The 20739-nt window shown below is 39.2% G+C and overlaps 3 pseudogenes; 2 read left to right on the top strand and 1 right to left on the bottom strand.

Moving 5' to 3' along the window:
- The first annotated feature begins 2968 nt into the window (after positions 1–2968).
- On the top strand, positions 2969–6757 carry LOC116273128 (annotated as a pseudogene).
- Positions 6758–12438: 5681 nt separating this feature from the next.
- Positions 12439–17977, top strand: LOC116273127 (annotated as a pseudogene).
- LOC110741237 lies at positions 17955–19924 on the bottom strand (annotated as a pseudogene).
- Positions 19925–20739: the final 815 nt, after the last annotated feature.

Raw genomic sequence — 20739 nt, 5'->3', positions numbered from 1 at the left:
ACACAGCTCTATGGGGTTCTCACCTAGGAATTTGTTTTTCTGTTGGGTAAATGACTCTCACCAGGTGACTTCTAGGCTCCTTATAAAGGCTCTTTCTCTCAAATCTGGTAGTTCTCCTATTCCTGAATTTTCTCCCTATGTTTTCTCCTGGCAGAAGAGGACCTCTTTGTCAAGGGGCAGGGCTGATCAGGGGCTGATTCTGCAGCTGTAGTAGTACAGAACCTTTCTGCAAGTTAGTGATGTTGAGACAACTCTCACTTGCTTTGTGTTAATAGATTCTCTGCTGTGTGGGATGATCCTTCAAATAGCAGGGGGCAGGATCAAATAACCTCACCTTCCAGACCCCAGAATTCTTCTGCACACAAGGTCAGTGTTGTGGTGCACTGAAGACATTTATAAGTAGATCAGGTACTGTATAACCTTCAGATAGTATATGAAGTCAACACAGAAGTGTTCAGAGTAAATTAGTGAGCATGAACTCAGTAGTATATTTTCATACATTATGTCAACTCAAAAATATTGTTGTAGCATTCAAAATAGTTATTCCAAATATAGAGTACAGTCATCAGCATGTGTTTGTTCATTCCACAGTAAAAAAAAAAAAAAAATACGAAAAAAAAAAAAAAAATTAAATAAAGAGTTTGCGAGAGCATGGCGTTTGGAGTAAGAACAGAGCTCAATTCCTGAATCTGCCATTGGCTTGTTGGATGAATTTGAGAACGTCATATGGTTCCTCTGAGACTCGATTATCTCATCTTACCCTGCTTTCTCATCCATAAAAGGGAGTTATTAATACCCAATAATGGTGTTGTGATAGTAATGAATGTGAAGCATTGTCATGAGGGCTATTTCGATGTTCCTGGTAGTCTGGTGACAGGGATGTTTAAGTTATAGGCCCTGTCATGGAAGAATTCTCAGTAGGGGAGAAAGAGACACTTAAAGAGATCTGTTTAAGAAGAGTTTAATATTTGCTTGTTAGTTTTAGTGCAGGACAACTCAAGACTGGTTTAAGAATCATAGAATTTTTTTAAAAAGCTATTCTTGGCTGGGCGCAGTGGCTCACACCTGTAATCCCAACACTTTGGGAGGCTGAGGTGGGCGGATCATGAGGTCAGGAGATCGAGACCATCCTGGCCAACATGGTGAAACCCCCGTCTCTACTAAAATACAAAAAATTAGCTGCGTGTGGTGATGGGCGCCTGTAGTCCCAGCTACTCGGGAGGCTGAGGCAGGAGAATCGCTTGAACCTGGGAGGAGGAGGTGATTGTGCCATTGCACTCCAGCCTAGAGACAGAGCAAGACTCTGTCTAAAAAAAAAAAAAAAAGAAAAAAGAAAAAAGAAAAAAAAAGCTGTTCTTGGACCCATGTTTGCTAATAGAGTTCCCTCTGTTACAAGAATCCTATTATGTTTCCCTTTGATTGTAGGAGTTGAAGAAAGATGCTATGAGCTGTGTGCAGTGGAAAGAGGGACTCAGAGATTCAGCGAAGTAAATTATTTGGCACTTAGGAGACATTAAATACATTACCACTAATTTTATTAGAAATATAGCTGAGTACTTACTCTGTTGGGTTTTTCTTTTATGTTTTATTTTTGCTGTTTACAATATAGCTATTCTATTTATTTTTATTGTGATAAAATCACACTTGTAATCCCAGCACTTTGGAGGCCAAGGCAGGTGTATTCCTTGAGTTCAATAGTTCAAGACCAGCCTGGGCAACATGGTGAAACCCCATCTCTACAAAAAATTTAAAAAAAATTATCCAGGCATGATGGTGTGTGCCTGTAGTCTCAGCTACTTTACAGGTACTTTACTTGGCAGGCTGAGGTGGAAGGATCACTGGAGCCTGAAAGTTTGAGGCTGCAGTGAGCAGTGATTGCACCACTGTACTCCACCCTGGGCAACAGAGCAAGACCCTGTAAAAAAAAAAGAAAGAAAAGAAAAAAAAGAACACTTAACATGAGATTTACTCAAACTTTTAATCACACAATACAGTATTGTTAACTATAAGTAAAATGTTGTATATCAGATCTCTGGAACTAATTCTTCTTTAGTAACTGAAACTTTACACCTGTTTAACAGCATCTCCCCCATTTTTCCCTCTCCCTGTGTCTGTTGCAATCACTATTCGACTTTCTGTTTCTATGAGTTTGGTTAAGGGATACTTCCAATATAAGTGGAATCATGAAGTATTTCATTTCAGGTTCATCCATGTTGTAGCATGTGTCAGAATATTACTACTTTTAAGGTTGAATAGTATTCTATGACATGCATGTCTTGTGCTTTCTTTATCCATTCATTTGTTGATGGATATTTAGGTTGTTTCCATGTGTTGGCTATTGTAATTAATTCTGCAATGAACATGGAAGTGCAGATATCTCTTTGACTATTTATTTCCTTTGGATATATACACAGAGTGGATGTGCTGTTTTTCACAGTGGTTGCATGATTTTACATTCTCACCAACTGTGTACAATAGGTCCAGTTTCTTCTCATTCTTGTCAACACTTGACATCTTTTTATATTTTATATTTGTTGGCCATTTGTATGTTTTCTTTGGAGAAATCTCTATTCAAGTCCTTTGTCCTTTTTTTTTTTTGAGACGGAGTCTCCCTCTCTCCCAGGCTGGAGTGCAGTGGGCTATCTTGGCTCACTGCAAGCTCCGCCTCCCGGGTTCACGCCATTCTCCTGCCTCAGCCTCCCAAGTAGCTGGGACTACAGGCGCCCGCCACCACGCCTGGCTAATTTTTTGTATTTTTAGTAGAGACGGGGTTTCACCATGTTAGCCAGATGGTCTCGATCTCCTGACCTCGTAATCCGCCCGCCTCGGCCTCCCAAAGTGTTGGGATTACAGGCATGAGCCACCGTGCCCGGCCTTTGTCCATTTTTAAATTGAGTTATTTGTGTTTTTGCTACTGAGTTGTAGGAGTTCCTTATATATTTTGAATATTAACCCCTAATCAGATATATGGTTTGCAAATTGGGCTTATTTACTATAATAAAAAGAACATTAAATTGAGAGGTTGCTTCCTCATTTTTAAAATAAAGAGTGTATGATCTTAAGGTCATTACTTGCTCTCTACTTCAACTGGGAAAATAAATGTTTTTATCACTAGGTTCAAATTTGAGCAAAGTCCTTGTCTCAAAGATAAATATCAGATTATTGAGAAAACTGTTTGTTTTCCTCCAATGTTAAAATATGTTCTTATGGTTGCATGAATTTAACTTATAATTTGAGGGGGCCACATATCAGAAATCACACATATGTGGAAATATTAAGTGCTGGGGTTTATCACTATTTTCAGAAGCAGTTCATTCATTTATTCAACAGGTACTTTTAGATGCTGTTGTGCTAGCCATTTTTTCTGGCTCTAAGATCATAGGTCTGAGGAAAAATGGTCCTTGTATTTTCCTGGGAGTTATTTTTACCTTAGTGGCCATGCCTCCTCAATATCGTTAGAGGATGCTTCTTCTGGTCTTTTCTTTAAATACTGCTGTTCCCCAGCACTCTGTCCTCAGACTTCATTTCTTTAGATTTATTACCCTACGATATTTGTCACTGATCCTGTGACTTCAACCATAGACATTAGTTTCACAACTCTCAGGCTCCATTATCAGGGCACGAGTCATTTTCCCTAGGATGTGGAAGTTGGTTCATGTCTCGATTCTTGTATGTAAAGTCGCAGGTGAAAAAGTGAAGCTTATCTTCTAACTGAGATCCAAGGGTTGACTCAAAAATCCATATATTTTGTTTTGTCTTGCATTGCCTCTCAATTCAGAATTTCCAGCATATATATATATTTTAGTGAGAACTCAAAGAGCCTTCCTGTATTGAACATTTTTCCTTCTTCTCAAATACCTAGAGAAATGCCCTCTTGAACGCACTTTCTGTAACCAATTCTTCTTACTGATGTCTAAGTTCCTGTCTATTCATTCAGGGGATTGCAATGAAGATAACCAAGTTAACTTACACTCAAATATTTTCCTTCTCAGAGTCATGTACAGACCTTCTTAAAGTAGCAAGTCTGATTCTAATGCACACACTAACACTGTAGGTATTTAATTTTTTTTGAGTAAATACATGCATGAGTGAGTGAAAGGGGAACATAGATATGTTAAAAACCAAGCATTCTTTCTGTAGATAAAAAACAGTGTCAGAAAACTTAAGACAAGAAGCAATATACAGAAACGTTTTCAATCCTACAGATTTATGGATCTAGGTGAGCAAACACTTAGATCTCCAGAGAAAACCTCTTTCCCCCAGCCAATCTATTCTCAATACCCTTTTGCAGAAATGGAAAATCAAGAAACTTGCTCAGGTAAATACTCCAGTTATTATCCATGACTTTCCAATGAGTTCCTTTGTTCTTGTTAAGGTTATTTAAGCCATCTTTTTTTTTCAGGCAGAATTTCATTTGAACATAATCAACTTCTCAATTATTACCTGTATAAACAAACCTTTTTTCTATTATCACCCACTGTGGTCCATTTAGATTTAATTGTTTCTTTCCTGGTACTTAGTTTTATGTATTTGTTTTTTCACTCAGCAGCTGTTGTGTATTTATTTGATCAGGAGTTTTTTACTAGAAAATGTTTAATATTATCTTGTCATCTTACTTTCATTGGGTCACATGGACTTATAAACTTTAATGCACCTTAGGGTTTTTGCCTCAGAAACTGAGAAGTGAAGAAAAGCAGGGTGAATTTCCTGTTGTGCTTCTTATGGTTGCCCAGAAATATCCTGTCTGCCCATGTACATACAGTCATAGAACTGAAAATATTTTCTATTATTGAATCTAATCTCCTGTTTTATATATGTATATATAAATATCCTGAAGCCTAGATGGAGTATAATGGGAATCTTGCTAAAAACCAGGTTTCTTTGCACAGTTTAGTGTCTGTGTCCTCTCCTAGTTCATTCAAGAACACATCTAAGAAAACAGTAAGTGGCTATGCATTTTCAATGAAGAATAGGATGTGGTTCTCTAGTGATCGTAAATTGTATGGTATATAGAAGAGAGTGAAAATACTTTTCTTCTCCATTATTACAGGACTTGGTTCTTTTCCTCGAAGACATCTGCTTCTTCACTCATCATGCCATCCTTCAACCAGAGCATTTTCCACTCTGCAGTCTTCTTCCTTACTGGCATCCCTGGCCTTGAAACCCCTCAGACCTGGACCTCCATCCCATTCTGTTGTCTCTATGTCATTGTTATCTCTGGAAATGGCATGATCCTGTTTGTCATCATCACTGAGTCGAGCCTCCATGAACCCATGTACTATTTTCTCTCCATGCTATCCTTCATGGACCTAGATCTGTGTCTTTCTACATTGATCACCATGCTGGGTATTTTCTGGTTCAATGCTCGAGAAATCAGTTTTGATGCCTGCATTGGCCAAATGGCTTCACATTCATGGAGTCCTCAGTACTTTTGGCAATGGCCTTTGACCGCTTCATTGCCATCTGTAACCCACTGAGATATGCCACAATCTTAACCAATTCATGGATTATTAAAGTGGGCTTTGCAATTGTTTTTAGGGGGACAACAGCTCTAGTGCCTCTACTCCTGCTCCTTAAATGCCTCTCCTTCTGCCGTAGTCATGTGCTCCACCATTCCTACTGCTTCCACCCTGATGTGATGAAGCTCTCATGCACAGACACATCGATCAACAGTGCGTTTGGCCTGGCCATTGTTATCTCTACTGCTGGCTTGGACTCCGTCTTGATCCTCCTCTCCTATGCTCTGATCATCCACTCTGTGCTCTGAATTGCCTCCCCAGAGGAGCGGAAAAAGGCTTTTGGTACCTGTGTCTCTCACATCAGTGCAGTTACCATCTTCTACATCCCCATGATCAGTTTGTCACTAGTGTACAGATTTGGAAAGCATGCCCCTCCTCTTGTGCACACGCTCATTGACAATGTTTATCTGCTTATCCCTCCTGTAATGAATCCCATAATCTACAGTATAAAGACAAAGCAAATTCGCAAGACTGTGCTCAAAGTATTTCTCTCTAAGCTAATTTAGGGAAGTTTGAGTGTACTCCTTCTTTACCAAGACTTCCCTGACCCATGTTTGATCATTCAGTACTGTGAGTTACTGTTGTTTATTGAAAAAGCTGGTTTCAACATGCTTTCTCTCTATTCTGACGATCCATTAACTTACTATTTACACAGTTCTAAATGGTGGGTTATTTGAGGGCAGAGATTATGCCGGTACATCTGATCCTGTCATGAATACTGAACCTAGCACAGTATAGGACCACAGTTAAAACATGTCTGAAAGCATGCACAAGTAAAGTCATACTTGGAGTTTAGGCAGTCTCACCACCTCTAGAGTATGTAGCTATGCAAGGTAGGTCTCACATAACATAGATCAGTAGGCAAAGTCTAGTCTAGGTTTTAGTAATTCTTACAGTTTATTTGTAATGATTCATTATTCCACCAGACAGATTGTAAATGGCTGAAGAATATGAATAAGAACAATAAGCAAGAAGTATGAATAAAAGGACTACTTTCCTAATTCTTAAAAGAGTATTTGAGGTCACTTTGGTAAATGCATTTGTATTTTAATAGTAAAAGATCTGGGGGTCCATTGTTTAAATATATGTCTAAAGAAGAAAAATGGGCAAGGATGTAAAGATATATTGTGATGTTAAACACATCATTCATTATACATTGCAATGAAAATATGGAAACTGCTTAAACAATTACTTTAGGGTATTGACTAAATAAAATATAAAATACAATGCAACAAGTTAAATACCAATACAAATATAAATTACATTTTGTTAAAAAAAGATAGGTTAGTATACAAAGTACTTACTATTGTGTATATATTTCATGTGAATATGTGTACATGTATATTAAAAAGTATAAATAAACATATCCCAAACATTGAAACAGCTTATATTTGATAGCTGGATATTGTTTTGTTGACATATTCTTTATACTTTCCTGCATTTTATAAATGTTCAATAATGAGGGTTTCTTTTTCTTTTTAGATAATGAAGTAATTTCCACTTAACACCTTTCCACAAAACAAAACTTTTTTAGTTCTTCATCTTCCATAAGATCTTCATTCCAATGGGTCTTCACAGATCTGGCCTCATACAACCCACTGAATACACTCATTAGATGACATCCACTTTCTACTTGCATCTATCTGTTTTCTCAATGTGGTCCAGCATCTGTGCATCCAAACCACTTGACACTTGTTTTTAAGGTGCAGATTCCTCAATTCTGCTCCAGAACTAATTAAACAGAAGTGCTTGAGATGGAGCCCACAAATTTGCACTTTAACAAGACATTTATGGAATATCATGTATGACAGAGTAACAGTTTTCTGGGGTCTATCCACTTTGATGAATTATGTATATTCCTGAAAAACACCAGGAATATATTGCCTCTCAGTCTTTGATTATTTTGCTCTCTCTGACTGAAATACCCACATCCTTCTTTTCCTGATTGTTCCATTTATTATTCTTTCAGGTGCTGTTAATAAATCTTTGTCTTATAGTTAGTCAGATTTCTCTTCCCCTACTGACCTGAAGCTTTTTGAAAATGGGCATTGGACTTTGGGGATTGATGTATCTTGCACAGATACAAGCACTGTGCTTTATTAATAATAGCTACTTAATGCACGCTTATTGAATTAAATTTATTTTTATATAACTTCACATATATACTTACATATTTTGAGCATCTTCATTTTGGCAAACACTGTGGAAGGGAGGTACTAGGGATAAAACAGTGAACAGGGAAGGCACAGGCTTCATTCTTAAGGTGTTTAAATCTGACTAAACATATCTAAATTAAAACAATATTTTAATGAGTTGTTACTTACAAACTGTGTACAAAACATTATACCATATACTAAGAGTAGTCATAGATGGCGGTCTCTCTTTCTCCCAGTAGGAGCCTGAACCAGTGGAAAAACAAGCAGCTTAGGAAATACTTGACTTGATAAGAAAAATATAGCTCCTAGAAATTTACTGTTTAATAGAGAAAATATAATATGCATTCATTTCTAAGCAATACAAGCACAAACATAAATTATTTAAATTTCATATGGATAGGAAAAGTTTTGAAAAGTAATTTTGAAGTTGGGGCAACCACATTTTTGGGTGCATCTTAAAATAAATGTACTAAGAATGTTACTGTGAAAGCAACGATTTTGATTCATGCTTTAATAATGTAATTTATGAGGTGTCAATTACAGATAATCTTGCATAGTATAGTTATATGTACCTTAATAAAATCCACTTTGAAGTATATTTATTTTCTCTCTTGTAATACTTTATATTTTTTCTTATTTCTAAGTTTTTTTTCTTTCAGTATTAAAGCTTATACTTCTTATTTTTCCCCGCTATCTATGTTATACTCTAAATTCAACAACATCCGATACTATGGTCTATACATTTTGCTTTTATTTATAGTCCATCTGAAAAAATGGTTGTTTAAAACTGTCAGAACTAATGCTGAAAATAGTAGTCTGGTTAATCTGAGGTAGACTTGGAAAGAGTGGGCGATGGGGTATTGAGGTTCTGTTTGAGAATGTCTTCTAAATTGACATTTCTGTAAACTGATATATCAGAGTTTACAAGGAAAATGTGATATCTGTACCATTCAGGTTGATATTGAAACCAAGCAGAGCGCTGCAATATATTAGGGATTCTCAAATTAGGTGCCCAACTTCCTCAGCTGCTTCATGTGGAGCTGTAAAAATGACGAGTTAACGGGTGCAGCTCACCAAGATGACAGTTGTATACATATGTAACAAACCTGCACGTTGTGCACAGGTACCCTAGAACTTAAAATATAATAAAAATAACAGTAAAATAAATAAATAACAAGAATAAAATGAGTTTTTCTAGGGAAGAGAAAAGATTAAGTTCCATGCTGAGTAATTTGTATTATGTTATTTAGACTCAAATGACTTAGGATGCCTAAAAGATCTTCATGCCTAACATAGATCCTGTCTCCCTATTTAGCTTCATCTCTCCACTACACTGGCACCGGGAGTTCCAAGCGAGCTGAGTCTGCTATTAGTCACCTTCTGTTCTTCCTACGCTCTGTGCTCCATGTCTCCTGACAGACCTGGTTCTGAGTTTCCTGCAGCATAAACACAACTCTTCTGTGCTGTCATCATAAATATCCCTTATTGTAATCACCGAGTTTTATGTCTGTTTCCACAAGGGGTTCCCTCCAAGGAGCTCTGGAGGGAAAAGACTCTGTTTTATTCTCTGTATTACCAGTATGAAGTCCTAGAATATGAAAGATACTTCAAATGTTCCATGAAAGAATAAATGAAGATTTTTTGGGGGGATGGAGTGAAGCACAAGCAGAGGGGTTTCTAAAAATATACAAAATTCACCTAAATAATATAGGAGGAAGATAAGTTTATCAGTTGGGTGTGGGAGTGGTGTGAAGATGAGGGGTGATCTTGTGGGGTTTTTTTGGAGGGTGTGGTTACTCACAAATTTACTTTTAAGAAAATTTTACATATACATAAGATCAAAGACCTGTAACAGCAGTCCCTTCATGGAAACTATAAAAGTACATGAAGTAGAAGGAGAAGGAAGCCATGAAGTAGAATGAACCCTTAGGAAGCTTCAGACTCGGGGGGATGCAGAAATCTTCACCAGGAGCTTATTAAGAGCTTTCAGGCATCCTGAGATATGGCTTCTTATATATGCTACCTATTTCCGGGTAGAACACATCCCCAGCTCCTCAGGCCCCTTTATGGAGAACAGTGTGGGAAAGAACATATCCTTATACTTTGTAAGTAAAACTGCTGCATTCAAGAAAAACATTAGACTTTACATGCCTGGTTTCTTTTAAGAATGAGGGAGACTTTATTAACTGCAGAAAGCTCTCGTGGGTGCCTAAGGAAAATTGTGGAAATCTATTTTCTGATATCTGTATTTTCTAGGAACATTCTATTCTGACTGAGGAGGTTTGATTGGTCTATGAGCCATTTGTTTTGCTGCTTAGAGCAGGCTGTTAATGTGTCCATGCAATTTTAAGTCTCCTGGTTAGTTGTGTCACATTTTATAACTGCCACTCAAAGTCCTAAGGTCAACGGCCACTACCACCATCACACACTGCCACTGCCATTCTTATCCTCATCCTCATGTTCATTTACCAATATCAAGTGACTTCCACGTCCTGCACACTGGTCAACATATTATATGTTTTACAATGTTATCTCATTTAATCCTTTTAATCCTTATGAAGTAGTGCCAATGGTGAACTACCAGTTTCACATTAGTGGAATCTGATGTAAAGTGCTTATTTGGAAAACTCTGGCTAGCTCTAGATGGCAGAGACGAAATTTGAACCTAGGTTTGTATGACTGTATAACAATATCACTTACTCTGTAATCAGAGAAAAGAGATAAGTCAAGGTAGCCCAGGACAGAACTTGCAACACATTCTTACAATGGGTCTGGAGTGTTATCTTGATATAGTAGGAAGAGAATTACTGTCAACAAATGAGAGGGCACATAAAAGTTAACCCTCCAATACTAGGACAGAGTCTTCCATCAGTAAAACCCCAAACCTCTTTCTCTCTCTCTCTCTCTCTCTCTCTCTCACACACACACACACACACACACACACATTACTCAGTTTGTGAGAACACTGGAGAGCTCTGTGCGATTCTTCCAGAAGCCACATATATAATTTTAGGCAACACAGCATGTTTTAAATAGACAAAATTGAATGTGTTGAAGTCCTGAGATATGTTCAGAATCTTAGTTAACAACTCTTGGATTGAATTTACATCAACATGTATATATTGTATGCCCACACTTCTCAAAATATATTTCAAGGTATTGGGAATATAATGATGAAAAAACAATGATCTACCTTCCAGTAACTTAATTTTGTTAGAGAGGCAATTTTCAAATAACCCATGATCATACAATGGAATAAACACTATTCTAGATGCATAAATAGAAAATAATATAACTCCAGAGGAAGAAGTAAGTTCTTCTGACTTAGAATAGGTGATGCCACCAAATGCTTCCTGAAATAAATTCATGTTTAATTTACACATGGTTCAGTGGATCAAATAATGGATCTAAAAATTTTTGTCTTATTCAAAAAAGAGAGAACTACATGAATTAAGCGAGCACATTAGTGTGAAAGAACTTGCTATATTTGGTAGTTTGGTGAAGTAAGGAAAAGCCCAGGTAGAGTATATAAAAAGATTTCTGAGGGTAGGAAGAAAGGTCACTGATAAAACTAGAAGATAAATATGGTCAATCAAGAGACTTTTCAGAAGTTGAACCTATAAAGATTTGGAGACTGGATAGTCTTGACAGGTGGGGTTAGTAGGATTCTAAAAGGGCCCTAAAGATTTTTGTCCATCCTGGCGTACTTGTTTTGAGCAATACCCATGTCTTGGGTGTGTGACTAGGGCCTGTGAATGTGATGGGATATCACTCCCATGATTACATTACATTATATGGCAAAAGGGTTTAACAGATGTAACTAAGGTCCCTGATTACTTGACTTTGAGTTAATTAAAAGCAAGATTATCCTGCTAGGGCTTACCTAATCATAGAAGTCTTTAAAAGAGACAAGAATCTCGAAGGAGGTTCTCCTGCTGGATTTGAAGACCTAAGATGTCATGTTGTGAGAAGAACACATGACTGGGACTGAGAGTAGCCTCTAGAAGCTAAAAGCCCAGCAAGAAATTGGAGACCTCAACCATATACCAAAAGGAACTAAATTCCTACAGCAATCTGAGTGAGGATTTTAAGGACCCTCCTCTCCAATTAAGAACATGGTACTGGATGGAACTTTAATTTCAATCTTGTGAGATCCTGAGTAGTGCATCTAGTTTTGCTGTGCTCAGACATCTGACTTACAGAACTGTGAGGTAATATATGTGTTTTGTTTAAAGCCGCTGAATTTTTACTAATTTCTTATGCAGTTATAGACAACTAATGCAACAAAGTATGCTTTGGTCAAAAACAAAACCAGATTTCAAATATAGGTATGAACCATGAGGTACAGAAATGAGGATAGGCAAATCATTTTATGAGTTGTTGGTGTAGAAAAAGAGATACACATAGCAGGGATGCAGGCTAAGAAGAACGAAGAATGTTGTTCATCTGCATGTTTATATAGATTGTATGAATAGCACAAATCTCTTACCCTTTTGAAGTGAAGATGATAATTCCATACTTGAACTCTCTTAAGAGCTTTCTTTTTTTTTTTTTTTTTGAGATGGAGTTTCGTTCTTGTTGCCCAGGCTGGAGTGTAATGGTGCGATCTCAGCTCACTGCAATCTCCGCCTCCCAGGTTCAAGCGATTCTCCTGCCTCAGCCTCCTGAGTAGCTGGGGTTGCAGGTATGCGCCACCACGCCTGGCTAATGTTTTGTATTTTTAGTAGAGATGGGGTTTCACCATGTTGGCCAGGCTGCTCTCGAACTCTTGACCTCAGGTGATCCATCTGCCTTGGCCTCCCAAAGTGCTGGGATTACAGGCATGAGCCACCATACCTGGCCTTCTCTTACCTCTTACACACTACCTTTTGGTACACTGTATTTCACACTTTAGTGGCATTTCTAAAATATCTGAAACTCCATCGCCTTTGAATATGCTTAGAATTTCTTTCATGATGATTTTCACTTATCAGCCTCTGCTCAACAATTCTTTGCTTACTCAGAGAAGCTGTTTGACTCCATCCCCTCCAACTATCTAATATATATACCTCTGTATTTTAAATACAGTCTTATCATTTGTTTACACATTTGTTTTCTGAACTATCCTATTATTTCCTAATGATCCTCAGGGCAAGTGCAATACTTCACTTGGCTCTGTATGTCGACAGTCTGGATTGCAGCTTGCACTCAGTAATGTTTGATGTTAAACTAAACTAACATCCAAGATAGATTGAGACTAGGTAATGGGGCTTGTCTGGAAAGCAGTAAGTGCACTTCTTTTTAACCTGGAAAGATGAAGAAAGGATGAGAAAAACATAGTTGTAGAGGAATTAACCAGCGGATATTATCTAAATTAGACTTAGAATATTTCCATTTTTTTTTTTTTTTTTGTTCTCAGCTACCAGATAAAGAGAAAAGTAGATAAGTGAGGGTAGGGATTGGGGATAGATGTTGGAAAACAATGTGTGTATACATTTTTAACTTTAATTTTTCTATTTAATGATAATAACTAACATTTGGTAAGTTTTTACCATAGTGAGATGCTCTGCTCAGATTTTCACATACATTAATTTAATCTTTACAACAGTCCTGTGGATATGCACACCATAGTTACTTTAGAGATGGAGAAAATGAGGCACATACAGTTTAGTAACTCATCATGTGGTAACCCAGCTGATAAATGTCAGAGTAATTTAACCCAGTTAAAATTTATAACACGGAGCTGTAAGAAACGTCGACTTGGGATGCAGGATAAAAATTCATAACATCAAACTATCCATAATACTTTCATATTGGATGCCCCATATACTCTAATTATGGTTTATACATAAGTATATGTTTTTATATCTAACTCACACTCGTTATGTGGTATGAAAATTTCTTAGGTACAGTTTAAGTTTTGATATCTCAAATAGACTGTATGCTTATCCAGGGTATTATCAACTGCAGATAGCAGGGGATCAACAAATGTTGGCTATTTGTTGGATGTATTGGATTTGATTCTGATTGAAAGAAAATAGCAGGAGATAAAGAGAGGATTTTTTGGATGGGCCTCTAAAAGCTAGTGTAATTCAGTTATGTATCAGACTCACTGCATATATTGTTTACTATTTGTCTAAAATATCACACAACCCTTTGAACACACTTCAACAAATATTTGCTGACTACTTACCACTTGAAGTCACTCATCAGACATGTGAACTTAAATAAGAAGGAATGCTGCTCTCTTTGTTTTTGTGCAAATTCTGTATCCTCAGGGAACCATTCATTTCCTGTTTTCTGCTCCTTTGTTTGATGTGGACTTCATTTGTTGTTGTCATTAATCAATCTTTATGAGTTTTCTATATAATGTAGACATCATCTTTTATAAATGTTTACTTGGTGAAATAATTTCCGATTAAATGCATAATAAATAAATACAGTTTATCATTTCCAGACACAGCTGAAGATTCTGCCGTTTGAATTCAATATGTCAACTTTGCAGAATATCACTTCCACTTCCATCATTTTCCTGCTCACTGGTGTTCCTGGGCTGGAAGCCTTCCACACCTGGATCTCCATTTCCTTCTGCTTCCTCTATGTAACTGCCCTCTCAGGAAACAACCTGATCCTCTTTGCCATCATCACTCAGCCCAGCCTCCACAAACCCATATACTATTTCCTCCTCATGCTGCACTGACCTCGGCCTGTCCATATCCACTCTGGTCACTATGCTGGGTATATTCTGGTTCAATGTGAGGGAAATCAGCTTTAATGCCTGCTTGTCCCAGATGTTCTTTATTCAACTCTTCACTGTCATGGAATCCTCAGTGCTGTTGGCCATGGCTTTTGATCATTTTGTGGCCATTACTAATCCTCTTAGATATACTTCTGTCTTAACTGATCTTAAAATAGCACAGATTGGAGTAGCAATTATCACCAGGTTAACAATAACACTGATCCCTATGGTGTTGCTTCTTAACAGACTGTCCTACTGACGCAGCCACGTGCTCCACCACTCCTATTGCTTTCACCCTGATGTGATGAAGCTCTCATGCACAGACACCAGAATCAACAGTGCAGTTGGGATGACTGCCCTGATTACCACTGCTGGGGTGGATTCTGTCTTTATTGTCCTTTCTTATATTTTGATCATTAAGACTGTTCTTAGCATTGCTTCCCCGGAAGAAAGGAAGAAAGCCTTCAGCACATGTATCTCCCATATTGGGGCTGTTGCTGTATTTTACATTCCATTGATCAGTCTGTCCTTTGTTCACAGGTTTGGGAAGCAGACCCCACCCTATGTGCATACTTTGATTGCCAGTGCCTACCTACTAATCTCTCCTGTAATGAACCCCATCATCTATAGTGTGAAGACCAAACAGATATGCCAGACTGTGCTAAAAGTTCTCCATTCTAGCATGGCAAAGAACTAGATGAACGTTTCAATTTTTTCTATTCTTTGTCACTTTATAGATGAGTAAAATGCCATTTAAAGAGGTTAATATGTTTAGACTCATGCTTGTATTTAAAGTTTCCCAAAATACAACTTAGTTTGAAGTAAGAAGACTGTGAACTCAGAGAGCTTAATATGAGCTGAAGATTCTCAAGGATACCATTCTTTTCCTTTGATAGTCATGATGATAATAAGAACATTTCTATATTTGAGATGAATCATTTTCAAAGGCTTTGTTAACCAACGGCCCACCTTAGTTTGCAAATGTGGTATTATTTTGTTTTAAAAAAATGGAAAAAGAGAAAGTGTCTACTTATTATTTAAACTTCTCCTTTAAAGAGATAAATAACATCACCCTGCTCTCAAATGGGAATAAAAAGTGTGTTAACAATTTCAAATTACTGAATCTTATAAATGAAATTTACCATAGACAACTTGCCGTGTCCATGGTTACTTAATTGTTCCAAATATTTTTACTTTCCTTTGCCTCTGGCCTCATTGACCTCCACATTTAACAGCTAGTATAATAAATAAATATTTTATTGCATTGTCAGTAACCTAACTGTATTTGGTCAAATATTCATACTTTCTCCCAGCTCTTCAGGGAAGATGTCGAGTATAAGCATTCTGTGAAATACAACTATGCTTAATTCAGCTCCAATCTGTATAGTTTCTTCAGAAGTCATAATGTCATGCTTATTGCTAAACAGGCATGTTCCTGCTTTTGGGAAATACCATCTTCAAATAAATTAATTTTCTTTAAGGCTTCAAGATTAACAAGAAGCAAATACAGAAATATTTTAATCTGGTGGGATTTATAATGCTATGCTTGGACCTTATCCTCAAGGAAAGTTGAAATGGATATGCTATTAAGGGTCTAGACTGAAAAATAGAAGTCACACCAGTGACTAACACAGGAAGCATTTAGTACAAAGAACTGGATAAACAGATATTAGAGGACTGAAAGGGAAAAAAAGGGAACACGGGAATAATTCAGGGATAATAACTACAGGAAGTTTACTCATATGGCTTTGGGAACAAAGAGAAGAGTCTGGGCTTATTAAAAACTATAATTTTGATGGAGAGTTTCCCCAAGAGCTTATATTCTGACCTATAATGAGAGGGTGCTGCTCTTTTGGTTCTGGTACCTGAGGAGCTCAAAGGATGGAGAACATGAGGCCAAGAGCCAACTTTGCAGGAAAGAGGACTTCCCCGCTACAGCTCATACCTCAGGAACACCAGAGAAAGACCTCTTGTGAAGTTGGGACTCAGGTCCCTGAACACAGCCCACTGATAGTTGGTTCTATTTCTTTTGAGGGACATGATTAGAATATTGCTGGAAGTGTGGGAAAAAAATAAACTAGAAACTGGAACCAATGCATCTGGGCAAAGAACTATTGCTGTGATAGCACTGATAGGTATAATAAGCAAACATGATAGAGATATTTGTCCCTACAGCAGCTTCCAGTGTCCTAGCCTCCTCCAATTAATGGAACATAGCAGGGAACCAAACGATGATTCTGATTGATGAGTTGCAGCCTTCTTATCAAAAGCAGAGTCTATAGAGTAGTGGATTTGGAGTTGAGAAAGCCAACAGCCACCACAATGGAGTAAGGTGCTTGTAACAGAAGCTCAATATGGTCATGATAGAGGACTGCTGTTAATAACATCAGTAACTAACAACTACAACCAACCAAATGCTTTAGCAGTTCACCAAGTACCATTACATACAATCTTCCGAAAGGATGCTAGTTGACAATTTTGGGGTATTTCTTGGGGATGTTTTCTCTCCTTTCTACCAAATATCTACTTCTCCTAGGACATGCCCCTCTCTCCTCTGCTACTTCAGGTCTCCTGTGCAACGGCCAGCAATAGAGTTTCAGATTGTGTCTGCGTCAACATCTGTTTTGGAGCTTACTGGCTGTTCAGGAACTCTTTGTCTTATGTCTCATCTTTCCAATTGCTCTCATGTCTGTTCAAGAACGGATTTTTTTTCCAAAGACAGAGAATATAGCATATCTATTTTTAGCTGATATATTTTGACTGGAAACTTGTGCTCATTATTTTCACTGTCCTCTTAATCTCCAGTTCTATTGTCCATTATTTTGTGCTCTTCTTCATGCTTCAGACCAAAATGGACTGCATTATCAGGTTCTCTTGTGAGCTGACTTGGGGTTGGGTTCACAAAATGAAAGGCACCAGAATGAGAATGTAGAGTTGGAGGAGACATTCTGCTTTGACAATGTTTCGTTCTCCCGCTTTGGCCCCTGGAATTGTAATTGTTTCTCACTATCACCAGTCTCCAGGCATCTCAGCATCTCTTGTGATACGGTTTGGATCTCTGTCCCCAACCAAACCTCGTGTTGAAATGTAATTCCCAATGGGTTACATCTTCCTCTTGCTTCAACCATGTGAAGTGCCTTGTTCTCACTTTGCCTTCTGCCATGACTGAAAGCTTCCTGAGGCCTCCCCAGAAGCAGAAATTGCTATGCTTCTTGCATTGTCTGCAAAACTGTAGCCAGTTAAACCTCTTTTCTTTATAAGTTACCCAGTCTCAGGTATTTATTTATAGCAGTGTGAGAATGGACTAACACACTTTGTTTTTTTCCTAAGCCATGTCCATTATTCTATAATTAGTTTTTTCACTGACATCTCTCACTTTAAATTATTCTGAATGAATTTTATTTCCTGCTGATTTTGTGACTGATACATATCTCTTTAAAGAGCAAAGGAATGACTCCTTGATCTTAATAGGTCTACTTTTACTTAACCTTAAGTACTTTTTAGTTTGAAATGCATTTAATAGACGCTAATTGTTTTTTCACCACCTAAGGCATTAAGTAATTACTTTTTTTTTTTTTTGTCAGAGCTAGCTGAGGTTTTATTTAGGACAGGAAAAAAAAAAGCAATTGAATTGTTTTGTAGCTGGAGGCATGGACAAGGGGGGTCCTTAGGCATTAAACTCCCTGCTGTGGGCTGAGGGCTAGGGCTGAGCCTCAGGGGTGCTCCTGTTCCCTGTGCTACCCTGCACAGCGGCCTCTCTCCCGGGCTCTCGGGCAGCCGCAGGAGGGGCAGGCTGGGAGGGGCTGCCACAGCTGTTCGCTTCGGCAGGACGTCAGAGGACTCGGACACCAGCTTCCCTTCGCGGGTCTCGATCTTCTTCACGACCAGGGCTCTGGTGGAGCTGGTGTGGCTGAAGGAGCTGGAGCCTGAGGCAGAGCCAAAGCTGGAGGCCAGGTCGTAGCTGAGGCCAGGGCTTGTGAAGCCCCCATAGGCTGAGCTCAGACCACCTGCACAGGGGCTCGTGGTCTTCCTATGGATAGTCATGTTCTGCATCGCAGACTCCAGCCGGCTCTCCTCGCCTTCCAGCAGCTTCCTGTAGGTGGCGATCTCGATATCCAGGGCCAGTTTGACGTTCATCAGCTCCTGGTACCCACGCAACTGTCAAGCCATGTTCTGCTTGGCCCGATGCTGGGCGGCCTCCAGTTCCGACAGCTCGGCGTTGGCATCCTTAATGGCCAGCTCCCCACTCTGCTCCGCATCTGTGATGGCGGCCTCCAGGGAAGCCCTCTGGCCTTTGAGGCCGTCAATTTCAGCCTGGAGTAGGCTGATGTTCCGGTTCATCTTGGAGATCTCAGTCTTTGTGCGCTGCAGGTCATCCGGTGCTTCCTAGCCAGTGTTTGCAGCTCCTTATACTTGATCTGGTGCATGCTCTCAGCCTCAGCCCGGCTGTGGTTGGCGATCTCCTTGTACTGTGCCTTGGCCTCAGCGATGATGCTGTCCATGTCCAGGGAGTGGCTATTGTCCATGGACAGCACCACAGAGGTGTCTGAGATCTGGGACTGCAGCTCCCGGATCTCCTTTTCATACAGCTGCCTGAGGAAGCCGATCTCGTCAGTCAGCCCTTCCAGGTGAGTCTCCAGCTCTATCTTGTTCATGTTAGCTTCATCCACATCCTTCTTGAGAAGGACAAATTCATTCTCCATCTCTGTACACTTATTGATCTCATCCTCATACTTGTTCTTGAAGTCCTCCACTAGCCCCTGCATGTTGCCAAGCTCTGCCTCCAGCTTCAGCTTCTCCTGGCCCAGAGTCTCCAGCTGCCGCCTAAGGTTGTTGATGTAGCTCTGGAACATGTTGTCCATGTTGCTCTGAGCTGTCTTCTGCTGCTGCAGGAGGCTCCACTTGGTCTCCAGCATCTTGTTCTGCTGCTTCAGGAACTGTACCTTGTCGATGAAGGAGGCAAATTGACTATTGAGGGTCTTGATCTGCTCCTACTCCTGGGTGGGCACGGCCTGGATGTTGGGGTCTACCTCCAGGTTAAGGAGGCTCAGCAGGCTCTGGTTGACCGTGTCAGTTGTGATGCCTCCCATGCCACTGGTCCCACCATAGCCTCTGCCCAGGCTACCCTGGAAGTTGCTGGTGCCACTGGGGAGAAGCTCGAGGAGCTGATGCAGGCAACGGGCCCACTTGTGTAGGAGTGGCTGCTGAAGGCCCCGGGGGCCAGAGGTGGACACCTCGTAGGACTTCTGGGTCACCCTGATGGACATGGTGGAGGCAGGAGTGGAGGCAGGCAGGCTGAACCAGGAGGATAGGCCTTTGATCTGGGTCTTATTACCATAAGCCTTGCTTTTGCCAGCATTTAAAACCCCAGGAAAAGCAGGATTTTCTCTATACTCTTCAGGACCTGAAACCAGAAATGGAAGGTGGGGTGGACTTGTGGCCTCCTGGTTAGATGACTTGTAGGGATCTGAACACAAAGCCTTGTACGTTTTCTCTGGCCTAAATAGCATAGACAGCTAAAGTTTCGGACTAACAGGACTTAGAGGCTTCAGTTCTGCAGTAGTATTGTTCTTTTGACTTTAGTTTACATTAAAAACATAAGGTTAAAGGAACCGATTTACTGTTTACCTTGTGAAATGCAAGGATTAGAAATTTGCCGTTCTAATGGTTTGGAAGCAAAAATTATACCCCAATATTTTGGAGAATATAAAATCTAAAGATAAGTTCTCCATGATTCCTACACAAAAATCCCAGAAAGGGATATGAGGTGGTAGGAGAAACTTTCTGTATAAATGAATCCAATAGAACAACTTCATTGATTGCTATAATACAATGTTAAAATGGAATTTTTCCTCCCTAGTTATGGCTGAGGCAGAAAAATCACAGCTACTAAATTCCAAAGTGAGCTGTCAGACTATCAAGGAAGACAGGTTAGATGACAAAGAGAATATGCAATTCACTGAAGAATTAAAGAAATTATTATAGACTGATGTAGTTTGGATCTGTGTTCCCGCCTAAATCTCATGTTGAATTGTAATCCCTATTGTTGGAGGTGGGGCCTGGTGGAAGGTGATTGGATCACAGGGACAGTTTCTCATGGCTTAACACCATCCCTCTTGGTGCTGTTTTTGCATGGTGATTTCTCATGAGATCTCGTTGTTCAGAAGTATGTGGTACCTCCCCCTTGCTCCTTCTTCAGTCATGTGAATTATTGCTCCCTTTTGCCTTCTGCCATGATTGTAAGTTTCCTGAGGCCTCCCCAGCACCATGCTTCCTGTAGAACCTGCAGAGCCGTGACATAATTAAACCTCTTTTCTTTATAAATTACCCAGTCTCAGGTATTTAT

Source organism: Papio anubis, unplaced genomic scaffold, assembly GCF_008728515.1.
Source record: "Papio anubis isolate 15944 unplaced genomic scaffold, Panubis1.0 scaffold378, whole genome shotgun sequence".
Lineage (NCBI taxonomy): Eukaryota > Metazoa > Chordata > Mammalia > Primates > Cercopithecidae > Papio > Papio anubis.
This window is presented reverse-complemented; position numbering and strand designations above follow the sequence as displayed.